Below are 15,374 nucleotides of genomic sequence, written 5' to 3' on the forward strand. Positions count from 1 at the left end.
TGGTTCAGCCCTGCGAGGGCGGGGAAAGCCAGCGTGAGCCCTGAGGCCGCGGGCAGCGATGGGGGCGCGGACCGGAAAGAGGGTTCGTCTCTGCGCAGCACCCCAAAAGACTCTGCCCCGCCCCACTCTCCTTCCTCAGTCTCGGCCTGTGATTTTTTTCCCCCCAGCTTGATCCTGGGTAGGTGCTGGGAGTGGAAGGTGTCCTGAAATTAGAAACAGGAGTCTGGCCAGAGCAGTTGGCCCCCTTTGATTTGGACCTAACTCTACGCGGAAGTAGATTCATTTATTCATTCAACTTGTAAGTCCTGAGGGTTTATAAAAGGTTCAGGGCTCTGCCAGGGGTCTCCATTGTAGAGCTAGGGGCCTGGAACCCAGGCCTCCATAGCAAGTCTGGAGTAAAACGTTGTAATGCGGATTTTCTGGTCTGAATCAGTTGGCTTGGCTGACTTAACGCTTCCTTTGTTGTTGATGGCTTTTTGTTTGTTTCTTTGCCAGTCAGTCTCTGCATGCAAAAGGTCACCAAGGAGGAGTCAGCAGGACCCATGGGGTGAGAGGCGGGAGCTCCCCTTCTTGGCACTGCTTTTGGCCCCAACCTGAGAGGGATGAGTGCTGGGTCTGGGGTTGACCACGGGTGAGGTGAACTCCTTAGCCCAGTTACTGGGGTGGCTTGTTGCCAGGGGCCAGAGATGAGGCTCAGGGAGCAGCTGGAGCATGACTGGGGCAGCCTGGGAGGAGACGAACACAGAGCAGGGTGGGGCTGTGGAGGAATCTGGTCAAGGGCTCAGTGCGGAGACTTGGGGCAGGAGGGGAGAAGATGCACCTGCAGAGGCAAACGTGGCTTCTGGACAGATATGAAGCTGTCCTGGTGGGTAAAGTTAGCCAGTGGCAGAGGGAAGGGAGGTGTCCTGCGGAAGCACATCTGGGTGGCCTCCCCTTCCTTTCTCCGAACTCCCTACTTCCTTCCTCTTTCCTGGCATCCACTGTGGGAGGTCCCTTGGTCCTTGTCTGGGGGTACAAGTGAGGATACTGGAAAGCTTCCTGGTGCTGAACCTGGGCGGGGCGCGGGGTGTTTCTGGGTTTTGGGTCCATGGACTTGCCCTCTCACCTGAGAGACCCCCAGAACAGAGAAAATTATAAGTGCTTGAACAGGTGGCTTTCCCAGGGCCATTCCAGGGCAGGTGCTGCTAAAGGAACTGTCACAGAGCAGTGGAGGGTAGGTCACTTCTCACCTGCAGCTGGGCAGGTGAGCCAAAGTCCACAGGGAACCCCCAGGTGACCATCCTCAAGTTTGAGGAGCCTGCCTACCAGAGGAGGACATGCCTTGCCTTTGGCCCTAACCTGTAGAGCCCTATATCCTGACTCCTACCAGACTCCTGGGGAGCAGCATGGCCATGATAGGTGAGCAGGGACCCCTTGTGGGAGTTGGGGCACTTGCGCTTCCCATAACAATTTACCTGCCTTCCCCAGGATGAATTCTGGTGGGCAGAGTGAAAACTGAAGATTGGCCCGGAGACAGTGCCACTATTGAGCCTTAACTTTGTTCCAAGGTCAGTAGTTCCTTTACCTGCTGTACAAACTTTATAGATATGATCTTGTTTAAATCCACAACAACAGCGTGAGGTTAATATCTCCCCATTTGTGAGGGATGGGGGGACCAGGCTTGAAGACAGTAAGTAGTGAATGGCCACATAACTAGTAAGTGGGAGTTGAGATTCAAACCCAGGTCTGTTTGGTCCCTGTGGAAAGGGTTGGGCATAACAGGAGCCTTTAAAGGATATGGGGGAAAAGGAGGGAAGGGGGTCATGCTCCCTGGAAGAGGGTGGAGGCAATGGAAACTGTTCCAGAGCAGGAGACATACCCCCAAAGACAATGTCAGAGGGAGGCCCTGGCTTGCTTTGGTTGGAGCAAGACAGGGCCCGACAGAACTTACTGCCCCTGGAGCAGCCCTGCCTACTCCTGACAAGTCTCAGACCCTCCCCCAGGGAAGCTTGGAAGATGACAGAGGATATTATTGTCAAGGAGATCAGGAGACCAAGGACAATGCTTCTCAGCTTCTGCTGGGTGGGTGAGCATGGAGATTGGGAAGGTGGCCCACTGGACCTAAGGAAGGTTGACTCTGATCTCTGACCCTCAACATGATCTATCTAGGCCACTGGGGGAAATACCAGGGTCAAATGGCCTGAATCCATCAAGGAAATTCCCCTTGGACCAGTTACACTTGAAGTGGCTCTCTAGGGAGAGCAAGAAACCAGAAGCTGCCATTGGCCCTCTGCAGAGACCATCACAGGAGGGCTGGGGGAATCATCCCCGTGGGAGGAGATACCCAGGGTTCAAGGCAGATGTCAGAATCCCGAATAAAACTCTTCTTCATTTCTTTACAGGGTGGGCGGAAGGACACAAAGGACCTGGCATGTGTTACTGTTGACCTATCTGTTGAAACAGCCAAGCTGAGGGATCAGGCACCTCCGAGGCTTTTGAAGAATCTGGCAAAATAGATATGTGCATGTACCTATAACTACAAAACAGATATATACCTGTAGCTGGGCTCTCTAAAGTGGGCCAGGACAAAAGCCTAGTAGTCTTTGGAAAAACTCTGAGAGAAGTAAGGGGAGGGGCTTTTTCTGAATGTAAAGTCACAGAGGCAAAGAGTTCCTGGATCCCTCATTAATAGGTAGGGTGATACTTAGGGATCTGGGAAAGAACAACGACAATCTATAGACTGCTGATTTTTTTTCCCCAGTGGTCTGAATGCAGAAGTTCCTAGGTCCTGCCTGCCTAGGAAGTCCACAGCCAGTGGGTGGAGAGCAGAGAGCTGGAGAGGAAAGCTCCACATTCACTGCCCTCCTACCCATGAACGGGGATGGGTGTGATGAATGGAAATGAACTACTAGGGTAGTCTGACCATGATCCAGTCCCACCAGAAAGAGCAAGAAACATGTTCTAACCATAGGAATTTTGCTCCAAGAAGCTCCGAGTCCTTCCTGTTGACTCTATCAATATATTTTACTTTGGCAGATCAGGGATGAAAATTTTCTGGACTCAGAATTATTAAATGAATTTTGGTGTCTGATTGTTCTGGGGGAGGGCCTGCCACCCCCAGACCAGTGAGTTGGTAGTGCAGCTCTGCAATACTTTGAAAGATGCTGAAATCCAGTATGAGCCTTTCCCCAGACCAGAATGACAAGCTCTTTGCATACAGGGAAGTTCCCCAATCTGTCCCCATTCTCCACCCTGCAAACATGTCACAGAAGGACACCTGGATGAGTTGTGGCAGGCTCCAACGTCTGGTAGCCCATGAACCGAGGTGAGGGCAAGGTTAGTCAAGATGAAGGAATGAGTTCAAGAAACTGGGACACCTGCCCAGGAAGGAAGGCTCTCCCAGAAAGAAAGGGAAGGAATGAGGCGGTGGCAGCAGGGCTTAACTGCAAGAGCATGTGAGTCAGGCAGACCTGATTTCAAACCATGGCGTTTTTCCTACCACCTGTCAGCAGTCGGGCCTTGGTCACATTACCACATCTCTCTAGGTTCCTCCATCTGTGAAATGGGATGATAATATAATACAATACTCATTTCAGATGGTTGCTGAAAGGATTAACCTTTTAAAAATATACCTAAAAGGACACCCATAGGCAAAAACATGAACCAACCTCAACCTCACATTATCAAAAAATTATCTCAAAATGGATCATTGACTTAAATGTAAAATGTAAAACTATAAAACTTTTAGAAAAAAGAATAGGTGAAAATATTCTGAACCTAGGGTTAGGCAAAAAGTTCTTAGGCTTAACACCAAAAGCAGAACCCACAAAAGGAAGAGTTGAGAAATTGAACTTATTCAAAATTAAAAAGTTTCACAGTGTGAGAGATCCTGGGATGAGGATGAAAAGTCAAACTGCAGATGAAGAGAAAACATTTGTAAAGCACATATTGGACTAAGTGCTAATTTTCTAGATATCTAAGGAACCCTCCAAATGCAACAGTAAAAACAAACAAACAAAAAAGCTATCCCATTAGAAAATGGAGAAAAGACATGAACAGACATTTCAATGAAGGGGATATACAGATGGTGTGATAGGGAAGAACAAACCAGACTCCATATTAGGTCTGTTTCTTTTACTGTAATGTTTGTATTCTGTTGCTTTTGCTTCAAGTTTAGAATGTTGCCTGTAGACTGAAATATACAGGATAGCCCATTCTCAAGTCTCTGACGTTTAAGGGTATAACACTTTTCCATTCAAATAGAGATAAAAAGTGCAGAACAGAGAATAACATTTGTCTTGTTGGATGTTTACAGGAACATTGTGACCTGACCTAGGTGGACAGCTGCAAGAACAAAGGATTCCTACACCAAGAAGTGTGCAACAACCAACCATGCCCCTCGCTCATCTGGCCTTTAAAAATGCTTTGCTGACTATTTACAATAGCCAGGACATGGAAGCAACCTATGTGTCCATCGACAGATGAATGGATAAGTGGTGGCACATATGTACAATGGAATATTACTCAGCCATAAAAAGAAACGAAATTGAGTTATTTGTAGTGGGGTGGATGGACCTAGAGTCTGTCATACAGAGTGAAGTAAGTCAGAAAGAGAAAAACAAATACCGTATGCTAACACATATATATGGAATCTAAAAAAAAAAAAGGTTTTGAAGAACCTAGGGGCAGGGGCAGGACAGGAATAAAGATGCAAATGTAGAGAATGGACTTGAGGACACAGAGAGGGGGAAGGGTAAGTGAGAGAGTGACATGGACATATATACACTACCAAATGTAAAATAGAGAGCTAGTGGGAAGCAGCCACATAGCACAGGGAGATCAGCTCGGTGCTTTATGACCACCTAGAGGGGTGGGATAGGGAGGGTGGGAGGGAGACGCAAGAGGGAAGGGATATGGGGATATATGTATACGTATAGCTGATTCACTTTGTTATACAGCAGAAACCAACACAAACATTACAACATTGTAAAGCAATTACACTCCAATAAAGATGTAAAAAAAAATGCTTTGCTGAAAACTTTCAGGGAGTTTGGGGTTTTTTGGACATAAGCCACCCATCTCCTTGCGTGGCCCTCCAATACACCTTTCTCTGCTCCACCCTTCGACGTTTTGGTTTGTTTAGCCTCACTGTGTGTCGGGTGCATGAACTTGCATTCAGTAACAATGGCTAATAAGTGCATGAAACGATGTTAACATTAGCCATTAAGGAAATGCAAACTGCATCACGACACACCTATAAGACTGACTCAAATTAAAAAAAGACATCACCAAATGCAAGTGAGGATCACTGACATGTTGCTGGTGGGAATGGAAAATTGTACAGCCACTCTAGAAGTCTGTTATAAAACTGAACATACCGTTACCATACCACCTAGCAAAAGCACGTTGGGCATCTGTCCTAGAGAAACGAAAACATATGTTCACACAAAAACCTTAACCTCAATTTTCATAGCAAATTTATTTGTAGTAGCTGAAATCTGAAAACAGCCTAGATACCCTTCAACAGGTGAATGTTAAACAAACTGGGATATGGATACTGTGGAATACTACTCAGCAATAAAAAAGAAGGAACTCGCGATGCACATAACAACGTGATGAATCTCCAGGGAATTCTGTTGAGTGAAAAAAGCCAATCTCAAAAGATTACATTTATATTAGATTTTTGGAATGACAAATTTCTAGAGATAGAGAACAGGTTAGCGGTTGTCAGAGGTTGGGGGTGGAGTGGGCGTGGCTATCAAAGGGCAGCACAAGGCACTGTCTGTATCTTGACAGTAGTGGTGGTCACAAGAATTACACAAGTGATAAAACTGCAATGAAAACACACACGCACACGCACACGAGTGCATTAAAACTGGTGAAATTTTGAATAAGATTTGTGGATTGTATCATTGTCAATTTCCTGGTTGTGATATTGTGCTATAGTTATGTAAGGTGTTACCATTCGCTTGGTGAAAGGTGCAAGGGATCTCTGCATTATTTCTTACAATTGCATGTTTATCTATGATTATCTCAAAACAAAAAGTTTTAACAGTGCCTGTAAAGCCCTCTTCCTCCATCTCGTCCTCTAATTTCCTTCTATCTTCTTCATCCTCCTCTCATTTCCCCTGCCCCTCCTCCTCCTTTTTCTCCTTGTTATTTCCAGGCAACATTACATTCTCAGAAGAAAAATCTTTCCATTACAGCGGAAAGAGAGTGAGTAACCTAACATTTACCACGGAAAGCCTGGAAAATACCTGACCCCCCATGGACACACAGAAGCCCTAAAGAGGGAGAGCAAAGGTCACTGTGTTAAAATGTCTGAGGCAGGAGAGGATGGTGGGAAGAAGCCATCCAGTTCCTTCTAAAACTCAATACTCTCACCCAGGTGATTTGGTCAGGTAAGCTGGTACTTCTGGATAAAACCAGAATTACATCTGATAAACCAAATTTGAAATAGTCTTTCAGAGAAAGCCAGAAAAAAGATCTACTTACCATTCTCAGAATTATTTCAGTGCTCTCTATTCAGCATACCTCACCGAGGCTTGTGAGACTGTGGTCCAGCAGTTGAGATGTGCAGGCATCAGGTGTGGGCTGGGCTGCAAAGCCAGGGGCACCAGCACGGCTTCACAGGGGCCACAGGGTGTCCCCACCTGGCCTGCTGCTAGTCAGGAGGGCCCGACGGCGAGGGGCTGGCATATATGTCTGCTGGGTTTGTTTCTACCCAGGCTGATGGTCTTATTTCTTCAGAAGAAGAGCCCCTCTTAGGACCAAAATGAGTACAGAAGCAGGAGTGAGAATGGGATAAACCAAGGATGGAGTACAAGCATTTCTGGATTTGGCAGGATATCCATTCTTTCCCCCTGATGTAAAACACCAGGTTCCCCTTAGAACAGCTTTTGAAAAAAACTATTTTAAGTGTCAAGAAGGCAGAAATGGAAACCCTGTGTTTCAGGAAAGACAGTTCTCATTGTCATAATTATGACCACAGGTTCTTTGTAGCCTTGGGGGCTTGTGATCCTGGTTGGGTCCATATCAAAATAAGAAACAAATGTCCCAAGAACCCTGCCAAGAATCAGCTTAGAAGAAACGCTTGGCCATGGCCAGGGCTTACACTGGGCCTCCTCAGGCTTAGAGCTCTACACTGGATCCAAGAGATCATGGTCAATACCTTCTCCAGGAGTTACAAAGGGGCTTTGAATTTAAATATGAACGCTTTTAATTTAATGACAAGTCAGGCAGGGAGATGTGAAGAAAGAAACTGAGACTCCCTTCAGCAGGGACCCTGGAGGGAAAATACCCCCCCAGACGTCAACCTTGAGATTGGTCGGGGCTGGATTGTCTGCCTGGGCATCGGCCAGCCTCCTCTTTCCTCTGGGCCCTTCCAGGGTTGGTGGGAGCCGAGAGGAGTGGGACCAGAGAGAGACCCAATTGCTAAAAGGTGGCTTTCTCAGGTTGTACCAAGACAGGCTGGGACCTGGGACCTGGGGCCTTTGCTGCAGTGCTTGCACCTGGACAAACATCTCCTCGAGCAACAGAATACAAAGAAACTATAAGGGACTAAAACAACTGCGTGCATGCGCAGTTGGGGCAAATCATGAACAAGATACAGAAAGGCCAAACCCAACTGCCCTTCCAAGGTGCCGAGGTGCCCGGAGCAAAAGCAGGGTACTGCTCATGATCTCTGCACACGGCACCACCAAGGGGATGGGCAGACCACCTGAGCCACGCCTCCCGCCCGACACACAGATCCGTCTCTACCCTCACCCTGTTTGAGGGATCGAGCTAGGTAGGGCACCTGTTGCTTGTTCTCGCTCTCTCATGCTGCAGCAGGGGCCCCAGTAAAACCTTGCCTGAATTCCTCATGTGGCCTCTTATCAATTCCTCTTGATTAAAGAGTCCAAGAACCCAGGTAGGTAACAGTACAATAGGAAGTGCTGGAAGCTTGCTGGCTCTGAAGGAGAAGAGAAGAACTTCTAAGATGTGACTCATTTCATGCTTCTTGTACTGTGTTTCTTTTTTGTTTACCTTGCTGTTTAGTAAACGTCTTTCTTCCTTTTTTTTTTTTTTTTTTTTTAAGGTTTGGAAAATTAGACTACTTTGGGCACACTAAAAGAAACCAAAAAAAGATTTTGTTTGTTTGTTTGTTCACCAATTGGTTTAGGTGATTGTGAAGAACACAACTCTTAAAAGTCAAACCTCAAATAGACTAGTAGAATGTAAGCTCCTGGACAGGAATTGTGGTGTGTCTTGTTCACTGCTGTGTTCTCAGCACATGGCATATAGCTTGGAGGGAGCTCAAGTCATATCTGACAGTGAAGGAAGGAATGAAGAAATGGAAAGGTGAAGCTCAGGGGTAGAGGCTGACTTTTGGGGTCCCTCTGACATTTCTCCAGGGTCCTCTCTTTTCCCAGTGAGTTCCTCCTCCTGTTACAGTTTCCACTTCTGCCCACACCCCAGGGCCAAGCTGCAGAAGCACATAACATTTACACTGACAATTTTAGGGTAAGTAGATCTTAAGCAAGGTAAAGGAGACAAGGGGAAACAGGTGGAGGGTATCGATAAGTGCTCTTTTGGTAACAGTGACAATTCAAACTGGCTGAAGCAAAAGGGGGACTTGTTATCTCACATAACTGGGAAGCCCAATGATAACCTCAGGCACAGCTGGATCCGGGGGCTCCAACAATGATGTCAGGGCTCTCTTTAACTCCATCTGTTGGTTCTCCTTTCCTCTATGCTGACTCCATTCTCAGTGAAGGCCTTCTCAAGGATGGTAAAATCTCCACCAGCACAGCTCCAAACTCGGGTCCTAGTCTTCTGAGCAACCTCAGTGAAAGTAAGTGCTCCTCTCTTTCCTTTGTTCTCCATGTCTGGGCCGAGCTCTGATTGGCCCTCTTCAGGTCACATGACCACCTCTGAACCAATCACTATGATGAAAGGGATGTACAATGCTATGATTGGCTTACATTCCATGCCCATCTCTGGAACCAGGGTTAAAATCAGCTCCATCTAGGGCTTCCCTGGTGGCGCAGTGGTTGAGAGTCCGTCTGCCGATGCAGGGGACGCGGGTTCGTGTCCCAGTCTGGGAAGACCCCACATGCCACGGAGCGGCTGGGCCCTTGAGCCATGGCCGCTGAGCCTGCACGTCCGGAGCCTGTGCTCCGCAACTGGAGAGGCCACAACAGTGAGAGGCCCACGTACCACAAACGAACAAAAAATCAGCTCCATCTAAATCATGTGGTCCACGCATGGGGAGGAGTGGTTCCCCAAGGAAGACTGAGGTGTCATTTGTACAACACGGGGAATGGGTGCTGGGCAAGCAAATCGACTGTCCAGTCTACAAGGAAATAGCAAATCTAAAGGTCCTGACCCAGAGAAGTGAGCTGGTCAGTCTGAGGTCATAAACATGACTAGGGCAGAGTTGGACCTCAGGCTCTTGGTCCAGGCTGGTCCCAGAGTGCCTTCAGAAAGAACCCACTGGGGCCACCTTGTTTGGCCTCCTGTTGCTGAACACACAGTATTCCCTGGCCACCCCTGCAGACGCTGATCTTCTTTTCTCAATGACTCTGGTTACAGCAGGAAACAGCCCAACTATTTGAAAGTCTGTATTTCAAAAACACCATTCCTGCTTCAGTGCCTGACCTGAATTTGATTCCGCCAGTTCTGAGAAAAAAAAAAAAAAGGCCCTTTTTTTAAAATTGCATTTTTAATGATGCAGAGCCTCAGATGTGTGGTCCAACAAGGACTAGAGATCCTAAACACATAGCACTTTCATGGAGGAGGTTGTCCCCAGCAAACGTCTAAGGGAAAGGTGAGACCAAGTCTAGCTCTAGTTATCAGAGTTTATTCACTGGTGCTCAGAGGGGGTCAGTGCCTTCCACTGATTGGGTAAAGAGGGAAGACCACATTTCTCCTGATGCACTTCCAAACTGCCCTTGGGAGAAAAAGTCACAGCTGAGTTCAGTAGGAATAAAGACCATATAGGAGAGGATCTGTTTCATCAGACATATAATCCCTCCATTTATAAACTGTAATACTGAGAGCACTCCCACAGAATTCTGAAGTCTTCTAAATGTTTCCTTTTGCTTGAAGGACACCAGGCACCTTGCCATACCTGGACTTTGGAGTGATAACCCCTGTAATCCAAGGGCTGGGGTTTGGAGGATCCTTGCCCTCAGTGGATGTTCCTCTAATCCTTGAGGTCAGGTGAATGGATCAGAAGCCAAGATCACATTAGCTCCAAGGAGAGTTTTTGCTTGTGTCTGATTTGTTTGTCACCCTGATACTGCCCTGCTATAATTATCATAGCAGTGGATGAGGAAATATCATCCATTTCACCCAGAGTCATTTTACAGTATCCAGCACAGTGCTTGGCACATAGTAGGTGCTTACTGAATGAATAAGGAGCTTATTCAGGATCAATGAGGAGCTTTTCAGGATCAATCTGTCATTTAAGTGACCTTGGCTGAGGAGTTGCTTGGACAGACCCTGGGCTCCCCCACCCTGTCTGAGGGGGGACAGCAGTGTCTGGAAATCTGAGCACCTCCATTTCTCAGAGAAAGTGTCCCAACTTCCACGCTCATGCCACCTCACACCTCCTCTAAGGTGTTTGGGAATCTGTTGGGAGGGTACTTCTTAGTGGTGGGGAGATTTAAGCTGCTATCTAACAGACTGCTGATGGATTAGCAAGGCTTTCAGATAAAACCTTAAAGGGGTTAGAGTTTCATTTTTCCCCCATGCTCAGGGGGAAGAACTGCTGCTTCACTGTTGCCGTAGTTTGGGACCGACAATGAATGAGAGGGGAGGCAGGGCTGGGTGGTGGGCAACAAGGTTCAAGGGAAAGGCCAGATTCTGGTTCCAGCCCAGCCATGGTTTCCTCAGGAAATTCTGGACAAGACATTGAATTTCTGGGCTTCTCTTTCCTTAGCTTCAAATGGGAAATAATAATACCTACCTGACAGGGGTATTGTACACATGAAATGAGAGCAGTGACATGAAAGCCCTTTAAAGAAGTTAAAAGTACTTCCCTGTGTGAGGCTATTATTTTCCTGCCACAGGAAACAGACTGCAGGGCTGAAGCCTCTGCTTGAGACACCAGGACTGCTGGGTGGGACTTTTGAATAAGGCTCTTTGGCTTACATTTGCCCAGAGCATAACAGGGAAGAACATATCTGACTCCATATTGGATCTGTTCCTTTTAGTTTAACCTTTGTATTCTATTGCTTTTGAGACAAGTTAACCACTAAAGGGATATTGCCAATAACTTAAAGTATACATAATCTCTGGGAACCCTCTCTCCCATGCCCAAGCATTGAGCTATAATACCTTTGTTTAGTTCACAGGAAACATCCTGACCAGGCCCACCCAGGAATGGCTGCAGGAAAGAAGAAATTAACACACCCCCACCAGAGTCTGACTGGAGCCAGGAAACAATGGCAACAACTTATTGCCTTTTAAAATTTACTTCCTCACCTCCTCCTCTTTGTTCCATAAAAGAAACTAACATCCAAAGCTGGGATAAATGGTTCTTTGGGACACTAGTCCACCGTCTTCTCAGTCTGCTGGCTTTCCAAATAAAGTCCTTATTCCTTGCCCCAACACCTCATCTCTGAATTTATTGGCCTGTCATGTGGAGAGGAGTATGAGCTTGGACTTGGTAACAAGAGGAAACACAAAGGGGGACCATCTCATTCCATGTCCTGTGGATATTATGACAAAGAAATGTGCAGCAGCCACATACTCCTCTGAGGAGTCGGGGACCCAGTGGCTTTGGATCCAGACAAGATAATGTCATGACTGAGAGGGAAGCCACTGTCACTACTGGTGACTCACCCACATGCTCTTGAGGACAGAGCCAAGCACATACTCAAGGATGTGCCCTCCAGATGACATAGCCTTTGAATAAGGTTATTAAACGCCTTCTGTTTAGGCCTAACTCTCTTTTTCTTGTTCACAAGACTTCTCATGGGAGAAATCTTCCAGGTCCTCCAACTAGAATTTACATTCTAGTTGTAGAGAAAAAATAAAGACACAGAAAAGAATTTCACATCAAAGTACTTAAAAGTGCAGCACACTGAGACAGGAATTCAGAAGAAGGACAAAAAAGTGTGGGCTGGAAAGGGCTTGGCGCAAATGTATGAGTGCCTGGAAGGACCCAGGGTGTTACCAAAATAAACTTGGGTCCATTCACCTGAGTGCGAATCTACTGACAATTGGATTGTAGTGAAGGAAAGTACAGACTTTATTGCAGGGCGCCAAGCAAGGAGAATGGGCAGCTCATGCTCAAAAACCCAAACTCCCCGATGGATTTCAGAGAAGGGGTTTTAAAGGAAGTGTGAGGGAGGAGGCTGCAGGGTGAGCGATCAGCTTGTGCACAATTCCCGGATTGTTTGGCATCAAGGTGAAGTTTCAAGCATCATCAACCTTCTGGTTTCAACCAGTCTGGGGTCTATGTGCCTGCAGTCAGCAGTTTCCATCTGGTGGGGTCTGCTTCCTGTAAAAACAACTTAGGAACGTGTGTCAGGCCTTTGTCTGTATCTTTCAGGGAACTGGGAGTTCAGTGGTTCTGCTGTGTGGTGGATTTATAGTCTAAATTGTTACCAGTTTTCCAGCCCAACAGCTGCCCTTTGTTTCTACATCTTCACATTTCCTAATCATTAACTCTTGAGCCAGCCTTTTGAGACTCAAGGGAGGCCTGGGAGACTAAATCAAAAGCCTTTAACTTCAAAGGACAGGGACACAGGGGTTTGTTCAATCCCCCCTTTTCTTTGATACTCCTCAATCTTGAGGGGAACAGATTCAGGAAAAGAAAGGGAGTAAAGTTTTGGATAGAAAGGTTAATCATAAACTCAGCAGAGGAACTCAGACTTAGGGGGACTCAGTTTCAGGGACCGACCTTCCACAAGTTGCTTCACCCCTCCATGCCTTAGTTTCCTCCCTGTAAAGAGAGAATAATTATAGTGCCCACCTCATTAGCCAGGATCTGAAACCTAGTAAGCATTTAATGAAAGGTACCTGCCATTTTTATTACGTCAGCGCTTTGAGGATGTGTAAGATTTAAGGAAAGGGAAGAAGGTCTTTTGAGTTGGGGGAACAGCAGAAGCAGAATCAAGAGGATGGGAATGAGAAGAATATATGCAGACAGAACACATTGGGGAGCTGGCCTAAGAGAAAAGAGGGCACGATGGGGCACTACCACTCAGCAAATCTTCCTCAGGCTTCCTGGAGGTGTTGGAGCACCATGATGAACCACAAAGACGTGGGAGCCAGGGTCAGTCCTGTAACCCAGCAGGACCCTATGGGACCTTCCTGGGAAAGACCCCCCCACCCATGTCCTCTGCCTGCCTCTTCTCTGTAGAAAAACTTTAGCCTCCTAGGCCTTCCCTGATTTGCAAAGAATAAATTTAATCAGAAAAGTGAGAAAATGCAGAAAAGAAAACAGTCAAGCAAGACAAAATAATAATAGTTTAGCCATTAAACAAAGTCAAGGACCTTTAGTTCCTCCTCTGAGGCCATATTCTGAGCCATATCCTTTGAGCTGTTTTACAGAGACTGAAATCCCTTCCAGGTGGAAGAAGTTAACTGCATGCTGACCACAAGCAGGTAGACCCCAGACTGGTTGGAACCAGAAGGTTGATGATGTTGACTCCGATTACCTCACCACCAACCAATCAGAAGAATGTCCATGAATTGATCATGAACCTCACAACCCTGCCCTCCCTCACCCTGTCTTTAAAAACCTTTGCCTGAAAACCACTGGGGAGTTTGGGTCTTTTGAGCATGAGCAGCCTGGACTCCTTGCTTGGCACCTGCAATAAACGCTGCACTTTCCTTCACCACAACCCAGTGTCAGTAGATTGGCTCTACTGTGCGCAGGCGAGTGGACCCAAGCTTGGTTTGGTAACAGTACCAGAATATGACCCTAAAACTAAGCCAACTCCAAGACTCAGTGAGATCACCCTGGATGGGTCATGTGCTAAGGCCATGTGTAACTTTGGTAATATTTAAGGGGTAATAATAGATATGCTTATTTTAAATTATACCTAAAACTTATGAATCATGGCTCTTACTCATATCCAGTGTAAGGAATATATATAAATCTTACAGTAGTTTAAGTGAAATAATGTGAACGCTTTATCAGCAAAATTTCAGAAAATTGAAAAAGCATTCTTCTTACCCCTTTATTCATATACACACAGGCACAGATAGGGGGCATCCATAGAGGCAGCTGACTCCAATATAATGACAACAATAGTAGCTACCATTTCCCGAGGGCTTACTGTGTGCCCAGCATGATGCTGAGAACTTCACAGAAATCATCTCATTTAATCCTTACCATAAACCCATGAAATAGCTGTCATACCTCCCCCACTTTTTACAGACAAGGCAATTGAAGGTATGAAATTGTAAGAGGTGAAGCTGGGCTTTGAACCCAGGCATCAGGATGCGGGGCACTTGCACTCCAGCCGCTGCATTTACTGCTTCCCAGCAGCCCCCTTGGGTCCCTGCCCTTCTCTGCACCTTGGTTCAGAGGCCTCTCATACATGGAGGACGGCTCACCTGGCCTTTTGGAATCTTGATTTCCTTATTTGTAAAATGGGGCTGGGTGACACACTTTTGAGCCGTGAATTGTATTTAGCAATTGAAATCAGATGGCTTCCAATAAAGCTGATAGTGGAGTAGATGGTCCCTGAATTATTTTCAGCTTGGACATTCTAGGAGCCTTTGTCCTCATCACTCATTCCAACATTTCTCACTCTCTTGCCGTGCCTTTGATCTAGCCTAAATCCCCATTGCGTGTGAACTCATCCATTTTACATGGAAGTTCATCTCTCGGATGCAGACACGTGAAGTCTGCCTGTGTGTGCGTGTGTCTGGGTGGACTTGTGGCTTGAGGGGACGTGAGGGATCTAAATGAGCAGACAGAGCTGCTGAAGATTAAAAGTGCAAATGTGAAGCTGGAGACCAGCAGACATGTGACGGGGGAGGGATGTTCAGGCTGAGTGCGATCAGGCACAGCTGGCGGACAGCCGCACTCATGAGGGGCTGGGAGTCCCTCTCCGGAGCTGGGCCCACCTGAGGCTGGGGTGGCTGTCAGGGCGCATCAGCAGTCACTGCTCCCACGCCCAGCTGGCGCCCAAGGCCCTCTCCCCACCCCCGGCCAGAGCTGAGACCAGAGAGCTGCCAGAGAAGTGGCATCCTGGCCTCAGGGCTAAATCAGACCAAGGGGCAGACTGGCTCCAGGGGGAACCCATTCTTCATTTCCCCTTCTTGAAATGGAGATCAAATTTGAGGTCTTGTTAAAATAGAATGTCATCCAGCAGGCTTCAGATCACAGAAACCCAGCTCTTCACTGGCACATGGCAGCAGCAACAAGAGGGGGAGCTGTCCCCTGT

This window comes from Monodon monoceros, unplaced genomic scaffold, assembly GCF_005190385.1.
Source record: "Monodon monoceros isolate NGI ecotype Baffin Bay Population unplaced genomic scaffold, NGI_Narwhal_1 Super_Scaffold_7, whole genome shotgun sequence".
Lineage (NCBI taxonomy): Eukaryota > Metazoa > Chordata > Mammalia > Artiodactyla > Monodontidae > Monodon > Monodon monoceros.